Here is a 17,564-nt window from a genome sequence, read left to right as displayed (position 1 = left end):
CGAGCATATCGAAGATTGAGCTCTTCTGTCAGTCTCAGCTTCTTTCCTTCAACGTTCGTCTTTCTCCTTTCCTCAATCAATGCGAGAGTTCTCGGGCAGGCGGAAACACAATGTACGCTTCATTTAAATACAAATGTGCGCAAGCATAGACGTAGACACCTTGATTTCTTCTTCACTTGTGAAGGCCATGTGGCGAGAGCTCCGGCGTGTTCACTCGACTGCCCCGTTTGTGGTCCCACATTTCTCCTTTAAGACCTCCGCCTTGTCGACATTGTTCCACTAATGTAAGCAATCAGCGCGGATCAATTTTTGAAGCTTCGACTAAGAATTTAACGTTTTACACTGTATATTAGAAATGGAGACGCTAACAAAATATTTCCATCAGCCTAACCAAAAACAACCCACTCTTAAAGCCGGGTTACTGTTCTTCGTCGGCGAAATATCTATCGCAATTTATCAGAAGTGAAACAGCGACAAAAGCTTTAGAAGCAATGCAGAAACAAAATGGGTAATTCAAGCCTTGTTTTAAGGCTTTGCGGCAGAAGCCTACATGCAAACGCATAATTAGTACTTTTGTTCTGTCATGCAGTGTTTTAGGTAGTTCAATTACGCAGCAGATTTTCTTTTCTTTTTACGTCTACATCCAATGAGCTTTCTCTTGCGACGGTCCCTTTTAAATGTGGCTACGGCCCTTAAGTACTTCAACAACATTTTTTTTTCTTTTGTCACAACTCCTCATTTTTTTCAGCAACAATTTATATTGCGTTTTTGGAAAGCTAGTCATAGAGTTGCCACTGATTCTTGGAGACCTAGACTGCAACAACTAGGCTCGGAAAGTGTTTGAGCATTCGCCCAATTCTTAATGACAAATTACTGATCTTGTCTTTAAAACTGCTGTTTTGCACCTGATATAATTGGCTGTCTTTTTTTACGGTAGTAAGTATACACGTGGTACCTAATTATGCGGGAATAAATATTCCTGTTGTAAATACATGCGACTGCGTTTGACTATTTGATATTCCATTCAATATTCGACACCCGCTATTCGTGTTCAATTTGTATTCGAAAAATGTTATATTCACCCGCCTATAATTTTAAAGGTCGGCGCACAGCAGGCTCCGAAGCTGGGAAAACCGATCCCTGCTTGGTGTGCGGCCGGGCATATAAAAGCACAGGCTGCAGTCTTTCAGTGGCTCAGCTGCAGAAACCATTTGCTGGCTCATTTGGCGGACGCACCCGAATAGCCAATTAGGGGCCCATTAGGGTGAAACTAGGACGCCCCGGCATGCACTCCCTCCACCCCTATCTCCACCGCTGCTGCTTCCCAGGTCGGTGGTATGCAGGCTCATTTCTGCACTACACTCTGCAAAGGAAGACACCTCCTACCGCTACCCTCTTCCTATACTCGTACATCTAATCAAAGCAGAAGCAGCTTAATCTGAATGCGCTTCAGTCCAGTGCCCCAAGTCGTCAAATCGATCTGCGCAGTAAAAAAAAAATCGTTGCATTCTCTCACTCCTCCTTTTACATATACTAAACGAGGAACATCCTATACTACAGCCATAGCAACGGCTAATGCCACCATTAGGTCAGACTCCGAAGGTAAAACTGTGTCGGTTATTGCCACCTAGAGAGGTATGACGGTTACCTTACGTACGGCATACCTCCGTATGGGCTTCGTGTGCCCTCTTTTACTTTCTCTTAGGAGACCGTTGATGGTGCTTAGCAATCGTCAGTGTTGCTTCCGGTTCAGCGCTGCAAACTTGAAACCGAACGGTGGCTAGACGAGATTCAGGTGAAATTTCGGGTAGTCGGACTTCTTGCCTTCTAGCCCTTCAATACGCAAAACAGAGAGACAACTAACAACTTTCTACATGCAGCTTTGTGCTCTTGTTTTGGAGCTCGCACAACCTTGCATAACTAAAATCCGATCACCTCGATATTGCGGTGCCGTTAGCAATGCTTGGTACTTCAGAAAGCCCACTTACTGTTAGAGAGGAAGTAGCGACTAATAAGCTCCCGGTGGAGCTTGGCACAGACACGCATTTTATAACAACTGCAAATTTCATCAATCTTGAGTTAACTTACAAACACCGTTTAAATTACTCACAAAAATGTCACTTTTGAGCCTTTATGTAGTCGCATTAACAGCTTCGCTGTATATATTGTTATCCTCACCAGCTCGGCTTGAGCCGGTAAGGTCGACCTCTGTGGCTCGGCGCACAGCATCCGAAGAGTGACGGTCACATTAGCCGACGTGGCTCAGCAGCAGTAAGATGGCATAGAATGGCAGGGCCATCAAAGCTTCGAGGAAGCGCAGGAGGAAGTGAAGAGAGAAAGCAGGGATGTTAACCAGAAATGCGTCTACTCTAGGGGATGGAGAAGATGGAATAGAAATATAAGATAGAGAGAAGATGGGGAGGGGAGGGAGAGAAAAGGCCGCTGTGAGCTTGAGCACGCACGTGGAGGGCCTGGGCGAGTCAAAGGCGTTCACATAGGCCAGTCGCCTTTAAGATCAGAGATTACAAAGAAGCTGTCTGATGTAGAGAATGCTACTGCTGCTAAGCCTCGCCGGCTAATGTGACAATCACTGTTCGGATGCAGTGTGCTGGGCCACAGAGGTCGACCTCGCTGGCTCAAGTACAGTTGACAGGGAGAGAAATTTTTACAGCGAAGCTGTTAATCCTACTATATAAGAGCTCAAGAACGTTCTTATACCAGTTTTCGTGGTTTTTCTGAAAATACTGCGTAACTAACAATGTTTATATGTTTTTGAAAATGTGGGTAATCGTAGCGGCAATACGCAGGTAAAACTTGAAGCGTGTGTCTCAATATGGGGGTTAAATGAACATTGCTAAACCCAGATTTTTTTTACCCGTTTGGGGATGTCATATGAAACGCTTAAACTGTTTCGCCATTTTCCTCGAATAATTGAAAAGGGTAGAACTTTCACTTTTACAAGAAATTAGGGCCACCTTATAGGTTGCGTGTACATAAAGGCTCAACTTTGTAGTTTTGTTATGTGTTTTCATATTATTTACTGAATATTCCTTCAATTTCTTATGCGTTCCACGAGGCACGTAGTTGCTTTTACACGGCCTCCTCGGTGAACTATGTGAGGCTGGGTGATTACATTTCATTCACGTAAGAAGCATGTTCTGAATGATGAACAATAGGTTAGGGATAAGTTACTTATCCAGCCGTTTCAGCATATCATACTGTCGTTGTGCGCAATGTTTGCCAGAGTCCTAAAACAACTGTGCAAGACAGCAACTTCGAAGTCAGTGTATGCACGGTTTCCGTTTGGTTTAATGTGTGGCGAGACTTTGATGTTTCTGACTTTAATCATAAATGCAGCAAATAATTGCAGAACCCTCGTTTTGTCCATATTTTTATGGGTCATAAGGGTTTCATACTCTGCTTATCCGGTGTCCTTGATGAACTAAAGAAGATACCTTGCTTATATTTGGCAAAATAAGGGGACACGTTATTCAGCACGTGTCCCGGTCTTAACTACAAGCGCCACAGAAATCAAGCTTAGCGAGAATGAGGCTGACAACTATGAAAAATTTGTACGCGAAGGTATGTGTCTGAGGCCAAAATACAGAGATTTGCCAATAGTTCCATAAGCAAGTGTTGGAAAGTGTCACGCACCCCTTATCAGCTACGTTTCCCACTGTGCTGTGATTAGATTTTTATCATGCCTGATATGATCTTCTCCTGGTGTTCTCGGTAACATCACTGGTGCTGGAATACCGAAATGCAGGATAAAAAGAGTCTTCCTGCGACCTTCCAATTCGCGGAGCACCGCTGCTGCTCTTGTAGTATGGCTACGCATTAAAACTTCGTGCGATGCACATGTTTCTTTATCAGGTGTTCGGAAAACGTTCATGAGACACAGACAATGAACATCACTAATTACACGAGTGACCACATTTATTTACTAGCCCAGGGATGCAGGGGGATTGTGCTTCGGAAAACCTTATTCAATACAACGAAAGACGATGCCAACATTCCGAGTTCTGGTTACAGAAACGTCCATTGATACAATAAGCGTCGCATTAAAATTCTGCAAGGTATCCTAGCTAACATCCACAGTGACTATGATTAACCTGTCGACATCTATATAAACGATGCTTTGACATACAGGAAAACCTAACTAAAGAAAAAATAGCTTGACCAAGCACTTTTACACACCTGTGTCTTTTAACCTTTTTTTTTGCGTAAACGAAGCAAATCACAAGTCTTTAAAAACACTGTATTGCTTCGTTTTGGAAATATATTCGCCAGTGTCTAATGTGATTTCGCCACATTTTTTTTTTCCACACAGGATGTGTTATTTTTGTTTCGCACGTCGCATTATACCGGCTCTACGTTTGAGGTCAGCTAGGAGCTCGCACTGCTGCGGTGATAAATAGCGGCTGGCCTCGCACCCTGCGTGGGAGTCGTAATGAACCGGCATCGGCTATGTGACCAGCGCGTCGATGGTGCACCATCGCTAACACCATCGGTAGACGGCGACAACCAAATAAATAAAAGGTTGCCCGTACGCTGTCAAACTCAAACAAAATTTGCACAGGTGCGCCAGTCAGTTAGGTTCCCTCATTTACCCAACGTCGACGCGGTTTCCCGTGTTCAAAACAACTGCTTTCTCCGAGCAAATCGTTCACTGTGTCACTGGTATAAGGATGAAATATGAACGCCTATTCATATTCAACGAGATATGAACGCATATGAAATATGTACAAATTTTACGAGACAGTGTCAGAATATTGTAAAATGTTTGCTTGAAACAAGTAGCTTTTATTTTCTAGTTAGCCTAGAGAGAGAGAGAGAGCAGGGAGGAAGGAAAGGCTGGGAGGTGAACCAGACTGAGTTCAATCTGCAACCCTATACTTGGGCAGATGGAGGGATAGTTAGAGAGAGAGAGTAGACATGGGTCTACATCGTACTTTCACATGCAATAAGCTAGGTGTAGCATGTCTACAGTCGGGCACTCAGTAATAATAATAATAATAATATTTGGGGTTTTACGTGCCAAAACCACTTTCTGATTATGAGGCACGCCGTAGTGGAGGACTCCGGAAATTTTGACCACCTGGGGTTCTTTAACGTGCACCTAAATCTAAGCACACGGGTGTTTTCGCATTTCGCCCCCATCGAAATGCGGCCGCCGTGGCCGGGATTCGATCCCGCGATCTCGTGCTCAGCAGCCCAACACCATAGCCACTGAGCAACCACGACGGGTTCGGGCACTCAGGTCATTGCCTTCAGGTATACTGAAGAAGCGCTCGAATGGCTTTCTGGGCTAATGAACTGTGAGACCAGGCTTCCAAGACCTTTGCTTCTGTAAATGGTCGGAATTTACATTAGTAGAGCAAAGTCATTAACCTGTGGGCTGACTTCAGCTGGCTGGGCTCTCTATCAGAGGTGAAGGGCAGGTGCACTGCGTTTTTTGTGGGTTGAGCTCCTTTGTGGTGAAAGTGCGTGTCGGAGGAATAATAACGAGTCCCGCGGTGTGAAGTGCGATGCCCCACAGAGCAGCGTTTCATCAAAGCTTCGGTTTAACACCGTACTCGCGGCACCTCCAAGTCGCTTGCCTCGGGACAGTGACTTCCCTGTGGGCATAGCTATCTATGCAGATAATATTGCTCTGTGGATAAGCAGCCCTCCGTACGTTGGTTTGCGGCTACCTGCAAGCTTGCAAAGAGCACTGAACGCGACTTCGGAGTACTTGGGTGAATTTGGCATGCAGATATCAACCTCTAAGTCGGCTGCAATAGCTTATTATCCTAAACAACGCGCTCATCGAACAATGAGGCTACTGTACATTGAGGAGACGTCGATAAGCTGGGAGCGACTGCAGCGTTATTCGGCCTTAGCTGTGGATGATCGCATATCTTAGCGTCCTGCCAAGATGTGCCGTCTTGACTGCTAGAGGTGCCGGCTGCGACCAAACAACGGCTCTGCATGCCTTATGAGTCATCTGTACTCTCAGGCACCATGTCAAAGAACTCTATGTGATATATTGAGCGTCTGCCCTGCGCATCGAATGGTGAAGCGCTCCTTCATCGTCTGATTCACCACCAGTTTTCTCGCACAGGAAAAATGGTGGCTTTATTTGTGAACGTTTCTGGCAGTTCTGAGCAAGCTGCTTCAGTTACGCGTCCACCTCTGGAAGATATCAACAAACGTGTATTCCCCATTTACTTCACAATCCCTGACATCCACAAAAGGTCTAATATGCTTATTTCGGCAATATTCGAATTGTCTCAGTCAGAGATGCACGAACTAATTCCAGATAATCTTCACGTATTCACAGATGTATCTGTACACAGCGATGGTCAAGGCACCTCTGCTGCTTTTTTTTGCCCTTCAACTCAAGAACGACGTATATTTCACATGCCCCATTCAGCCTCGTCAACAACTGCAGAGGTAGCAGCGATTAATATTGCACTGAAATACGTGCAAGAGGAGTTAACTGTATCAAACATTGCCATGTTTACGCACTCCCGCGCCGTGCTAAGCAGATTACAACCAAGTCAGATTAATTGTCCAGTTGTGCATAGCTTTAGTGACTCTGCCAACAAAAATTGAATGATGTGGGGTATCTCTCGTTGCCCATTGGATACGTTCATACGTAGAGATCGTCGGAAATGAAGAGGCTGATCGACTGGCTTCAACTTGCGCTCATTACGACTGTGTCTGAAACATAAATTTTGTGCAAGCTTGAAGACGCTCGTCTGATGATTCCTAGCCACCTACTCAAGCCGCATACAGACCAATGCGTCGAAAATGGGACGTTCCCACCCCTTGCTTCCGGTCGGGGCTAGCCTCGTCGCGCTAGAGCACAACTACTCCAGTTAACGGTTGGCTGTGTCAAAGTGTGCGAACATTTATACCCACAAGGACGTGTGGCCAGTGCACCATGTACGTCTTGCGGTTGTTGCAAGACACATCAGCACCTGATATAGGAGTGCCCCGCTTTGAGTGTGCAGCGCACGTCGCTAGTAAGGGGCTATTATCTCCTTGGCCTGCGGTGTACGATATGCCACGAATGTTTGTACTCCAGTGGTTGTGCGTCTTCACGCTATCAAGTTCATCGCCCTATCCTTAATTTACTAAAAGTAACCAATATAGATTCGCGTCTGTAGCTTAGTTCTGTTGTCTACTATTCCTTTTATTTTAACATTCTTACGTAGAGTGGCCTACAGTGACCCGTTCTATTGTGTGTGACCTGTACTGTGTGTCGTTTGCGTTATTCTTCTATATTTATCATTTTGCTCTTTTTTTCTTATCTCCTCGCCTTCTTCCTATCTTTCGTTTCCATGGTTGTGTTTCCATAGCTGTGTTTCCGTACTCGCCGTATACGGCAAAGCAGACCGATAAGCAGACTGCGGCCACGTTAAGTTTCGTTCCAATTCTTACGAAGTTCTGAAGGTAGACAGCTTAGCCAAGACAGCATCGAAGTCAAAAACGAAGCAGGATACTTTCCGATCCAAGCATGATGGCGGCTGATCAGGACGCTTCGAAACTCGACGGAAAGATCGCCTGCGCACACGAAAACGTAGACACGCTTTCCTACTCCCTTAAGGTAAGTCGCATCGTGTTTTTTTATATGCACGCAGGTGCAAAGACTCAAAAGACAGAAATATACCTGTTCTTCTCAACGTCTTTCTTTTTGGCGCCGTGAGATGGTGTCATGTGGCAGAAGCGTCTGCCAGACGGCTCGAAACGCCCTGCATTACTTGGCCTCGAAGCTGTCTCGGCTGTCTCCTTAGCTGTCTACGTAGACTGTCTCCGACGCTGACTAGAATTGGAACACGCGGTATGTTTCTGTCTCCTCCTTTCTGAAGAGCAGGCAGGCGTTGTGCCCTTTCCTGTGACAGTTCACAGCCTGCTCCTTCCTCTCCCTTGCATCTCAAATGTACATATGTTTTCATAACAAATACATAATAAATAAATTATAGATATTGTTTGCAATTCCTAGGTTGTCACCGACTGTAGCACTTGCGAAGGGCGTGAAAACTCACTTCGCTGCTTTTGACATACCGGTGTCTGAGATTTGCATACATCTGAGGGGAACCTTTTTTCATTCCGCGATATTAGACAAATGCAATTAGAAGAGAAAGATTATGCGGTCTACGTCATTTTCCCGTCTTCATATCCAAACAAACGTGCGGTGCCAAAATTATGTCCTTAACTTACGGGAATAAAATTTCTCGCACTTAAAGGACAACGTTAGACTGTCTATCATTTCCGTATTAAAGAATAAAGAAACAACAAGTTTAGAAGTGTGCAATGCTCCAGCTAGCCCAGAAATGGCATTTTTTATCAAGTGCATCTGTTACATCGCTTAGAGAGAGAAAAGCTTTTTGGTTCCCAGTTTACGTTAATTGTTATTGTGTTCATGCCAGTTTTCAAAACTCCTATTCCAAAACGTTCCCTGTTGACGAAAAAAGCGTTATATGCCAATATTGTCTGCTTTAAACCCTGTGATGAAGGCTGTTACCGGATTTAGAGCATTTGTTTCTAATACAGAGTCCGAGTTCCAAATATGGTGATCATTGCTTTCTAAATGCATTCCACCCCTGTCTTCCCTTATTATTTTGAGTAAGGTTCGAACCCTTATTTCAGGGATAGCTCACTTTTAAAAAAAGCAGATTTCTCCCATCTCTCAGGGTATAGAGGAAGTTCAGGGGTCTTCATGCCCAAATAAGCAGTGCCACAAGGTCCCCAGAAGTTTCTCTTTCTGTCTACCTTCAAAGCATTTTTCTCTCTTGCATACTAACCACTCTAATACCACTCCCACACAGCGTCCTTTATTCAAATCATACTTACTTATTTTTGTAATAAATGCAAAAGCAATTAAGTAATCTGACCATCCGTCCGTCCGTCCGTCCGTCCCTCCTTCCGTCCGTCCGCCAGTTCGGTCGGTCGGTCGGTCGGTCGGTCGGTCTAATGTGAAAGACACATGTTCACTGTTTTTGACTGCAGACCGAGGGTATCTAATTACGACAACTGTGCAGGAATCGACCTGCTCGGTATTATATTTTCTCGAGTGCTTTTCTCCTGCGGAAATTTCTTTTATTTTTTTATTTTTATGTTTTTATGCCGCGACTGTCCCGGAGGGGGGGATGCAAAATGTATTAAGTGCTGTAAATTAACACTGGAAATCGGGGCGACAGAAATGCTAAGTGCAAATAAATGGCTGAAATATGAAGCGTGTCCTCGGTGCAGGTAAAATCAAGCATGGGCCACCGACGGAGGGATAACACCAACATACAACGTGGGAACTGGATATCGCAAAGCGTGACGCCCCAATTTGTTCATCCTGCGCATCACTAACGTAGGCAGCAGAATGCGTTGGATGAGCAAATTCAAAGCATCGAGTCTGATGTTCTCCTCAATGTGACGGCTCGTTTTCCATGTGGGCGTCGAGCTATGTTTCCGAATGTCGGAAGCATATCTCGATGACCCGAAGCAAAGCTGTTCTCTCGTCCTGTCTCCTGCTTTGCGACAGAGGACATACGACCAGTTGATGTCCGAAATTTAAGCAGATGCTTCATAACGCTTTGGAAAAAAGCACGACTTAATATTTCAGTGACTTCCTGGTCGTTGTAAAATGTCCAATGATAATCTTGCTGACGAGGCTGCTTGGTCTGCCCATGAAAACAACCAGTAAAAGACGGAGGCCGCTAATTAACATGGTTTGCTTACTCACAGAACGATACAAACTTGCTGGAGCTGTCCTGGCATCTCTTATTGATTTATATATGCATGCATTCTGGACTCAGTTATGCTTTGTGCAAAGTATACTCTCCCGCTGCGCAGCAACGTTGCTGTAACGGCCTACGTCTGGCTTTGTCATGTACAAACACTTATTTTATGCGTATTGCATCGGCCAATAGACGAACGTGAGAATTATGTGGACCACACCACTGAAGTGCGCTCTTTCCCCGATTTAACGTCCATAGTATCTATTTCTAGACAGCGCGAAAGTGGCTGTCTTGTGAGGCAAATATTCTGGGACCGGGCCCACATCTGTCAAAAAATTTATTGGTGCGCTTCATTCATTCTGTTGCAGTTTCTGAAGTAACCCGTTCTGAATAACCGTCTGCGATTTAGTTATGCATATCTAGAGTTCGAGAAGCTTTGGCTTTTTTGCACTTTTCGTTTTCTTTTTTTTTTCTTCACCCCTTTTATCTTACACCGCGTGCAGGTGAGCAAAGCAAATATTAGTCTAGCTGACCACTGCACCTCGCTTCTTTCTTTTTATGTGTATTCTGGTTTAATGCACCATAGTTCTATTGCCTTGAGGAACGATTATTCGATCACGCCGATCAGAGCTGATCAAAATGAGTGTTCGTTGCGCCTCAGTTGGTTTTCATGTTCTGGAGTAACTTTGTCAGACATACTGTGTTTGCTGATAGCGTTTTTCAAAAGTCCGAACGTTTTTCTGCACTTTATAGAAGCTGAAACCAGCGTCTTTGCAAGCTAAGCTCTAGATTAGTTGAAGCCGGGTTGGCGCAAAATTACGCGTGCCATGTGCAAGATTATGTGGACTGCGAGGTCGCAAGACTACGGAATTAATACGCCGATTCTGGCAGGTAGCCTATAGTTGGGCATTGCAGGCGAAGTATAGCTTTAAGAAAAGCACAGCAGACTCGTCACTTCTATATTGCGCGCCTAGTTTACCAAGGAAGTTACGTATTTTCTTTTTAATTCCTTTCAGACAGGCCTCGTCATTATGCGTAGTATGCGTAAGAAGGAAAGGAAAATAGAACAGTGTAAACTTAAGGATTGCCTACGTTTTATTTATTTATTTATTTATTTATTTATTTATTTATTATAGGTGCCCTCAATCACCCAAAGCTTTAAAGAGGGGAGGGGGGTTACAATTGAAAGATCACTTGAACATTCAGAAAAAGAAAAGGTGCGAATATTATACAAGTGTTAAGAAATATAAGAACACTGGAACACATTGTTTATAACAAACAGTAAAGATGGCCTGGCATTAGACAAGTATAGTGTCTAGGAAACCGAAAGGGAAAAAATATATAAACACCAGCGGTTAACAATGTGCTATATGCGAACATAACGTAAGGTGCCCAGTGAATGTGCCCCACGCAAACAGGTGCATATCTTTATTGCAGATGCATATATATGATACGTATTGGAACAAGAAAAAATAAATATATCAGGCGTTAGTATCGCAAGAACAATAATCAAACAAGCACTTTCGAAAAAGGGTACTATCGGTGACAGATGCTATAGAAGCCGGCATATGGTTCCGTTCTATAGTTGTGCGCGGCATGAAACAATTCGAGAAAGTCTCCGCATTGCAGCGGATGCAGCCGACTTTATTTTTGTCGCCGGCCCCAGACGAATAATAGGAGGGTGTCGAAATGAGCCGGTCTCTGTGACATGTGATTGTAAACTTTATGGAAAAAAAAAGATGGAAAGCCTTTTGCCGTAAAAGCGAGTCAGTCATACAGTAAAAACGACGAGCTGCGTCACTTGAGCAGTAAATGCATCGAAGCTCATGGCATAATTGATAAGTACAATTCAACTGGGCTGGAAAGTTTATATTATCAGTTTTCGACTGGAAACTGCTTATAGGGATAATATACATTGCTTTAGATGTACAAGACAACGTCTCACTGAGCCAAGTAATAATTTACAAGTCTTAGAGGACTAGCAAATAATCTGCATATTGTGGGCATTGCTCAGTAGTTGCAAGTGAAATAACTGCTAGGTGAGCAATATGGGTATACAAAAAAAAAAAACAGTTTTGAAAAGGAAACACCGCATATATGAAGCTCAAAGGTTATAGAAAAACTTGAAGCGAAGTCGACGGCTTCGTATGCTTACTTTCTTTATAGAGAGCCAAAAATGCCCATTGTATGCTACTGTTTAATGCATGCCGTATTTATTTCGAGTTTTCAGATGCTTTCCAATTTATGTTATCTCCAAATACAGCAGCCAAAGCGGTAGAGTAAGGCACGAGGATAGCATTTCCCAGTTTCAGGCCAGGAATATCTCAACCACCGAGGAAACAATTCGTTTTGAACAGATAATGCACCCATTTCACAGAAAAACCTGAAACAAGAATGCACGTACATATAGGCGATAACGATGAAACAAACTGTAAAGTAAAAGAAACATCAAAAGGAAGCCCACTTGCGGAGACGAAGTAGGCAGATGGAGCGCTCTATGAGCAGCACTCTGGACGATTGTTTTGCAGCTGCGCCATGAAATTTTCGGAGCCACCGAAATGGAAATGGGGAGCGCCGCATCCTTCCGAAACAACTTTCTCAAGTGGATATCACACTACATCTCAGAAACACTGCACTCGGAACGGAAGCAGGGCAGCAGCCGGGATGGCGTAGGGCGAGGGGTAGGAGCGCTGGAACTCAGATCTGGCACAGAAATTATAGAGCAGGGCACAAGTTTAAAGAAATGAAAGCAAAAATTAAAATAAAATAAAGCCCGGCATACCGTTAGGGAAAGGGGAGATATATTAGCGCACTTGGCAGAATGCGGGAATGCTCGCAGGCGCGTTAGAAACACAAAGCCAGAAGTTGCCTTTGCTGCTCACTGTTATAATCGGGCTGGAATTGGACTTCTCAAGCGTGAGAAATGTTTCAGCTCGCTTTACTGTGTCGAAATAGTGCCATCACGCGTTACCCTTATGGCCGCTGCCGCATCCTGAGCTGACACGGGTAACCAGCAGGAAACGAAGGGTAGCAGGCCATCGACTTCACAACTTGACACGGCGGTAGGAGAGTGCGCTGAACACGTAGGCATTGACACCTCCATGAGCGCAACCCCAACCAGACTTCGACTGCCACAAGACCACGAGAAGTGAATGACCCCTTCGGTGGGGACCTCTCCACTTGTTGTACGGGGTGTACGCGAGGGGTTATTTAAGGCTGTCCTGATTCCCGTGTTAGGCAGAACCGCTCCTGACTCGGGTAGAGCCGTGAACTACTGAAGTGAATACATTCTTTCTATTTTTCATCCTCACGACGCCCGCCTTCGTCGCCGTCTTCTGATTCTTGCGGTGAAGACCCACCTAACCCGGTTGATATCGTATCATCAGTCATGCAGTCATTGGCTATGCGCGATGACGTCCTTTTTCCGGTTTCTTTTATGGTATGTTGTCTTATAGACTGCCCCGTGTGTGGCTCCCGCTATTTTTCTTGGTGCACCGGATACTTGCTTCAATCGGGAGCTTCTTCTTTTTTAGCTTTCTCTATAACTGAGCAAGAAATGTGCGCGAAAACGTGAACCAAAGACGCCAGGAGTGGGAATTGACACTGCAGGAGTTGCTTACTCTCATCCATTGGGTGTCTGACCTTTTTTGTGGACCACACCAGAATATAGTGCAGTCTAACACAGCAACAAAACCCGCACGGTGCTATGCTACAACAATAACTAGTGGTACCAGTAGAATAGAGGGGGTAGAAAACGCTCCACGGTGCTCAGTGCTAGTTATTGAGGAAATGGTGCTGGAAGTACCGGGTGTCGACACCGCGCACGAGTAAGGCACGGTGGTGAAGGAAACGCTCCCCATAACACATAGTGTCAGATAAAGCCCCAAATAAACCGCCTCCCGAATCATGCTAGGCGCATTTTGCATAGCTACCGGGGTTGGTTCTTCGCAAGTTTTTCACGGTGAAGCTGTTAAGCGGATTCCCACAACGCTTTTCGTGCTGAGCCGTCGTGCGGCGTCGTGCTCGGCATAAAATGTCAGTCAAAGAACAGCCAGTAAGACATCCTGCGACAGGGATGCGACAGGGAAAGACTATAACAGAGATCAGATAGTAAAGAAGACAACTGTTTACTTATATACACAACAGAGCGAATAAGTCAGGCCTATCCATCTTTCGCTTGTGTTGCGATTTCCTCGAGATTGTCACCTGGCCCGGCACACCGGCGATAGGTCACATAGAGCAGCCGGGGTGGCGAGGCCCGTCCATTCACCGAAGTCCACACAGTGTTTCGTTAAGCTGCTCCCCGTGTGCGAAGGGGAGTGTGTGGTCATTAGGGCGCCTCGGGGCTGTCGGCCTGCAGTCTGTGCGCTCGGTATCACCCCAAGAGTGGATATATAGCGCGGTGACTCAACAGCACTGCACCGCAGGAAAAAAACTTTGCACCGACTATCGCTCGTTTACGACTATACATAAAAGCTTTATAGCTCGCGTAGGGCAATTTACAAAAACATTCTTCCCGAGTTGCTTTCTCGTTAAATCCTAAATACATATATACCTGCCCATTCCGCAGTGTTGATTTCATTTATTCTAGCCAACGCGCGTAGTACACGGTCTGCAGCACTGTTTATTTTCTCAGGAGAGCGGGAACAGACCCTTCGCCCAACTCCCAGTTTGTCCTGACGTTTCTCGTGGTTAATCGCTCACCCTGCCATCGTAACCTAGGCTCACCCGGGGTTACTATGCGCTTAATATACTATCCCTCATTAAACTACGCCACTATTTGCGTCGGCGTGCCCGACATTAAGCGGCCTTGTGCTAGGCTCTTTCTCCGAGACGGCTCGAGAATGCGCTCGCGCTCTCCAGCCGCATAAACTTTTCCCCCTCTGCACGGCAATAGAATGCCAGTAGAAGTGGGTTATGCTGTATTCTTGCGATCACACGTTTTCGAGGCCGAAAAAGCAGTATTGTTAGGGAGTTCATAACGCTATATCCACCATGGCGGCACTGAAAGACTGTTGTTAACTATGCATGTTCCGAACGTTTTGCCGAACAGACTGCTGTATAAGCCCCTGACATATGCCATGACATATGCCCCATGATTACAGGGCATATGTCAGGGCTGAAACGAAGCAGAAAGTGAGTGCTGTAGTTTCATGCAGAGTTGCTTCCAATATCGACAAGCACAGTGCATCAAAAGTCACAAAGTCACAAGTCACAAGTCACAAGTCACAAGTCACAAGTCACAAGTCAAAGTCACAAGTCAAAAGTCACAGTTTATCAAAAAGTCACAAGAGAGCACCGACCGTTCTTTGTTCCTGCTAGTGACAGTGAACATTCTGCTGTGTATAGAACTGCGCAATACCTATTTCGTTGATATTTATATTTTTCATCAGTCACATGCGTTGTTCTGTTGAAAGCTTCGTGTTGTCGTGTGCTAGTTTTTCGCGGTATGCGTGCTCTATTTCGACGTGTGATTTAGAACATCGTCAGCTTGCCTGACGATGTTTCAGCAGTTTTTTTTTTTCGTCTCGTGCATTTAATGTTCTTGGTGCTGTGCCTTTCCATGTTTTTTTTTTTTACCTGAATCACTTCCCCTTTCTTTAGTCCCTTTCCCCTACATTTGATCCTTAGCTGTCCAGTTGTTTTCTTTCTTTCTTTTTTTACATTGTACTTGCTCACTAATCTTCTCTCCGTTTTCGGTTTTCCTTATCTTTTCTATACATGAGAGCTTGTTTTCGGAACTTTCCATGTCACTTATTGTGTGTCAATATATGGCTTTCCTGTACATGCATCTTTTAGTCCTATTTGCGTTCTTTATTTTTTCTTTTGCCTGGCATACCGATGTCATTGTATGCTTTCTTTTTTTAAACTGTACTTTATCTTTTCGCTAAATTACCTGCGCGTCAGTATTAGAACTTCATGGTTCTTCTTGGGCACATGATCTAAAGGTTGGATTAATTAAATAATTTTTGTTGAATTTCACTAATTCTTCCTGTTTTTCTCCATCCTTCTGTTGTGAATTTACCATGACTTTTGTTAATTGCTAGTTGTTGCTTTTTATTATTGTCGTGTTCTATTTCATATTTTAGTATTTTTATTTGCATATTTAATTTATTTACGCCAGCACTCAGACATTAGGATTCTTCCTCGACACATTAAATAAACAATAGATTGATTCATTGATTGATAAATATTATTCATGCGATAAGTAAAGTGAGAAGGAGAGGCTAGATGATTTATCGCGAATACGATAAAAAAAGCGATGAATTCAAACTGTCGAGAAATTAAAAAGGAGAGTATGGAGTTGAACTTCACCGTCAGGGTTTTTCACGAGTAATTTATTTCTATATTTTTTGTTCAGTCACTTTACAACTACCAAATTAGGCGCATTCTGGATAAGAACGCAGTTGGTGAAATCGGAAGTACGTGATCTGGTGAGATAGGTTTCTAACACACAATTCTAAAAAAAAATAAGAAGCACATTTTGTTCTACTAGTGCCTCTTCTGTTCTGTTCGCCTTTTTTCGTCAACTCTTACGTCATGCTACTGGAGAGCAGCAGACGGCAGCCTCTCTCCATCACGACAGGCACGGGGACCACTTCCACATCTTCGTCGACAACTTGGTGGTACCAGTCCCAGGCTCTTAAACGGCAGCCTGCGCAGCACCCGCTCTGCAGAAGAGCAAGCTATGTGGCCTCCCGGCTCACGCGTGCTCAAGGGTAGCGGAGGTAGCAGGTCTCCATTTCGCCGTCGACCTGCTCGTGGAGGAGCTGCCAGCGACCCCGGCAGAGATCTTCTGCCACACCAAGGCGGTTCTTAGCCAGTAGAGACGGGAGAAGACCACCCTAGGGGTCGCCTTACTCTTGACCGAGTAAACGGCACTCCAGGAGGCGGGCTGCTCGCTATCCCTCAATGCCCTTGCAAAGAGTTCCCACCACTCCGCGTCCCAGTCAGCCTTGCAGTGGCAACTGTAAACTTCACAAGGCACAGGCTGCGACGACATTTCTTGGCTTGCCATCAGGACAAGCGGGTGTCCCGGGGCCGCTCTCCACGGCCACTGCCGTAGCGTGGCCTTGCTCGTAGAGAGACTTTGCTTTCGCTGCTCCTGAGGGTCAGCTGCTGCTGCACATTGGCACGTCGCTATCGGCTTGGGCTCGCCGCTTCATGCAGCTCCTGTGGTGAGCCTGAAACGCTGGAACACCTCCTTCTCCTGGCCTGCTCGGCATACTTGCAACATCGAGGTGGGCTCCTTCAGAAGTTCTGCCATCCGGCCCTCACTGCTGCCAGGGAGGAAGACTTCCTTTTCCCCTCCCACCGCAACCAGCTTCTGGTACTGCTCATCATCGTCGAATTCCTCAAATTGACGGTGCTCTCGGCAAGTCTATAGCGCCCCTTCAGCATTTGGTTCACCGCACCCTCCCCAGGTCTGCCAAACCATGCGGTCCTCTCTTGAATTGCCCATAACTGATCTGACACCGGCTGACAAGGCCTCACACCCAGGCCTGCCCCACTGAACTCCAGCCTACCGGTTTGCTTCGCCCCCTACATGGCGACAACGTCAACCTCTCCCATCCTATGTTCTCCCCTTCCCTCCCACTTTCCCCTTCCCGTTGGTGCTGAGCCGTGCTCCTTCAATGGCTGCAGAAGACAGGGCAAACCTTAGCCTTCTTCACAACGAGCCACTTCTCTTTCTCGTCACACTACCACCGTTATCGCCGCAATTGGCCACTCTGTGCTATGGACAGCACAAGGTGAAAGGAAATGACGTGTACGAAATGGTACGAAATACGCGGCCCATGCAGGCAGATTTCAAAAAGCAACTCGTGCAATACATTTCATTAGAGG

The sequence above is a fragment of the Dermacentor albipictus genome, chromosome 3 (assembly GCF_038994185.2).
Source record: "Dermacentor albipictus isolate Rhodes 1998 colony chromosome 3, USDA_Dalb.pri_finalv2, whole genome shotgun sequence".
In the NCBI taxonomy this organism is placed as follows: Eukaryota; Metazoa; Arthropoda; class Arachnida; order Ixodida; family Ixodidae; genus Dermacentor; species Dermacentor albipictus.
This window is presented reverse-complemented; position numbering follows the sequence as displayed.